General features: G+C 39.0%; 1 protein-coding gene across 3 annotated transcripts in view; it reads left to right on the forward strand.

The window, feature by feature from the left end:
• Positions 1 to 3,791, forward strand: part of LOC106876032 (E3 ubiquitin-protein ligase RNF34) — a 40,706-nt gene that overhangs the window by 14,742 nt on the left and 22,173 nt on the right. The gene's annotated exons all lie outside the window — the stretch shown is intronic.

Below are 3,791 nucleotides of genomic sequence, written 5' to 3' on the forward strand. Positions count from 1 at the left end.
TTAGGAAGGGCATCCAGCTGTAGAAACTCTGCCAAATCAGATTGGAGCCTGGTGTAGCCATCTGGTTTCACCAGTCCTCAGTCAAATCGTCCAACCCATGCTAGCATGGAAAGCGGACGTTAAACGATGATGATGATGATGATGAAGTTACTAAATGAGAAAAAGATTGGGACACAAACTGATAGAAAAACCTATAGACTTTATGATTTCCATGAGCAATCAAATTGCTAAAGAACACCTAGCACAAATTGAAGCTCCCAACTTTTGGACATTGGACGTCATACTATATTGTATTGTATGATTTACTACAGATAGCAACGTGTGTGTGTTTGTATGTTCTCCAATTGTAAAGAAAGGCACATTTAAATGGCATCATTTATTTTCAGTTCTCTGTGTAATCATGTCCAGGTTGTTTGTTGTTCAATATACTGGAGGTATTATTACTTTGATAGGTAAAGATTGGTATCAGGAAGGACATCCAGCCTTAGTAAATATCGTGTCATTGTAGTTTCATCTAACACATTCAATCATGGAAAAGTAGGAGTGAAAGCAATAATAATATACACACATACAGGTATAGGTAAGTGTGTATATATATATGTGTGTCTCTGTGTACGTAAGTTCTCCTTGTTTTTATGTGTTTGGCATATGTTAGCAAAATATCAGCCTTACTATCAAATACAGGTGGTGTTATGTGCTCTAATTAACCAACAAAACATGTCCAGGCTTCATGACATTTTGCGCAATCTTTGTAATAGAAATTTCACTGCTATTTTGAGCTTATATATGTGTGTGATAAAATTAAGGTAATCAATACCTATTTGTCATACATGAAGGTGCGTGGCTCAGTGGTTAGAGTTTCAGGCTTGCAATCATAAGGTAGTGAGTTCGATTCCCAGACCAGGCTGTGTGTTGTGCTTTGAGCAAGATGCTTTATTTCATGTTGCCCCAGTCCACTCAGCTGTAGGAATGAGTTGCGATGTCATTGATGCCAAGCTGTATCGGTCTTTGCCTTTCCCTTGGACAACATTGATGGTGTGGAGAGGGAGGCTGGTATGCATTAGTGACTGCTGGTCTTCCACAAACAACCTTGCCTGGACGTGTGCCTCAGAGAGGAACTTTCTAGGTTCAATCTCTTGGTCATTCGTGACCAAAGAAGGCTTTTACTCTTTTATCTGCTTGTCATAAGGTTTGTTGAGTCCATTATATAATGAATATGTAAGCAATCATGGAAGTAAACACAGACTGGTTTTACACAGATATCAGAATGGATAGGAACAAACTTCTTTGGACTGGTACCAATTTCGCATTTAGGACCCTGGCTGGGTAGCCATGTATCTACAGCAGCACACCTGTTTCTGCCCTTATTCTTGATCACTCTCTCCTCCTCTTGTTTTTCCTCTGACTAGGTAACGAAGTATCTCCTTTACATCAGCACACTTGTTTCTATCCTCTTTCTTGCACCTCTCTCTCACTCTCTCTCTTTCTCTCACTGGGTGGCCATGTACCTCCTCTATATCAAGACACCTGTTTCAGCCTGTCTCTGTCTCGCTCTAACCTTTCATCATCTGACACTGGATCACCTCCTCCAATACCCCATCTGTTATAGCAAGATACCTGTATCTGCCTCACTGTCACACTCTAACCTTTCATCTTACACAAGTTCCCCTCCTCAAATGCCCCTGCTCCTCTCAAAATTCCTTGTTTTGCAAGTTACTTAGTGACCCTGCCAGTACTGGTACCATGTAAAAAGCATCCAGTCCACACTGTAAAGTGGTTGGCATTTGGAGGGGCATCCAGCCATAGAAACCCTGCCAAAACAGACACAGTAGCCTGGGATAATCTTCTACCTGGCCAGCTCCTGTCAACCGTCCTACCCATGCATGCATGGAAGACAGATGTTAAATGATGATGGTGGTGGTGGTGGTGGTGATTCATAATATCTTCTCAAATTTCTACAGAAACCATAAAAAAGTTTTAAGGCATGGCTGATTGGTAAGAAGCTTGCTTCCCAACCACATGGTTCTAGGTTCAGTCCTCCCCATGTGATACCTTAGGCAAGTGTCTTCTACTATAGCCTTGAACGAAGCCTGTTAAATATATATATATATAAGAAAAAACAAAATGGAGAAATTGATATGCTGACATCAATTTATTGAAACAAATCCAATTTCGAACAATATCAAACTCATAGATCCTACAATCATTTCCATGCCCATGTGAAGCTAACATCTTTTAGTATTTCACTACTACACTGGATAAAACCAGGGAACCTGGATGCTGACATCCCTTTAAGAGGTATTTATATCCTTGAAATAAATTAAGTACCAGTTGTGTACTGGGTTCGATCTAATCAACTGGCCCCCTCCCCACAAAACACAAAAATTTCAAGCCTAGAAAAGTATATTGTCTCAGTTACAGAATATAGAAAGTAATGTAACACCAATGACTATATAAGCCAATCAAAATATCTCGGTTACAGAAACGTAAACGGAATTGCTATTTAACCTTAAAATACATTGTACATATTTAAAGAGCCTTTTTGGTTTGGTGGTATGGAACATTTTTCTGGTCATTTGACAGTGGCCATGCTGGAGCACCACTCCTTAGTCAAAATTGACCCCTGGACTTATTCCCTGTAAGCCTGGTGCTTATTCTATCAGTCCCTTCTTCTGAACAGCTAAATTACAAGGACACAAACACACCAACATTGGTTTTCAAGCAATGGTGGTAGTGGAACAAACACAGACACAAAGACACACACACACACACACACACACACACACACACACACACATACATACATACAACGGGCTTGGAGGTAGTGGTGATGCTGGCTGGTGCAATTTTGTGGTTTGCTGGTATGTCAAGAGAGATCCAGCAAACCCCTAACTGGTTTCCTGATCTTAAAAGTGTAATGATGGAGCAGCTGGTGCAGTGGTCTTCCTCACAGTACTTCATGCTAGACAATATTTTGTGTGTATGTCACATCACGTTTTTGGCTTTGTCTGTTATCCCAATTGAGTGTCATAACTCTTACTTTGATATTGTTCATAGCTCGTGCTCTTGAAACTGCAACTTATAATTGGCCATGAGAAAATACTGGTTGAGGCAAATGTATTCTAACTTTTTCAAATGTTTGCCCTTGAGCCTTATTAATTGTCATTGAATATGCAAGTCGAAGTGGAAACTGAAGTCTGTTTAGTGTGAATGGAATATTTGCATCACTTGGGTTAAGGTTAATTTTGGGAATTAGAACTGTATGACCTCTGTTGGAGCCTGTTACTAATAATGCCTCTACACATTGTTCATGAAGTCTTTACACTTTCATGCAAGTTCCATTACATAATCCTTGACTGATTGAAAGATTTCTTAGCAGCATTACAATAGCCCTTTTAAGTTGAGGTGATGAGGAGGTATACCGGATGGAGTGAGTGAGTTTATGAATCTGAATGGATAGTTCTGAACCTCCTCTTCATTATTGCAGGACACTGAATCTGCTTAAAGTACATTTTAAGTGCCTCTGATATAATATTAAGAACTTTTTCATTTATTGCAAGACAGAATTTTTAGGAGATAAAATTACTCATTTCTCCATTTCTTCTGGCATGCAGTTGTTGAAATTTTCTGGGTACAAATGTACAAATTGAAATACAAAAGAATGAAATAAGAAATGGATTTATGAATGAAAGTTTGGTAATTGCGTTTATTTCCACTACACGACACTTATTATTGCAAACATGTTTTAACTAACCTAAACTATACACACACACACAAATACATTCATATAT

This window comes from Octopus bimaculoides, chromosome 6, assembly GCF_001194135.2.
Source record: "Octopus bimaculoides isolate UCB-OBI-ISO-001 chromosome 6, ASM119413v2, whole genome shotgun sequence".
NCBI classification, from domain to species: Eukaryota; Metazoa; Mollusca; class Cephalopoda; order Octopoda; family Octopodidae; genus Octopus; species Octopus bimaculoides.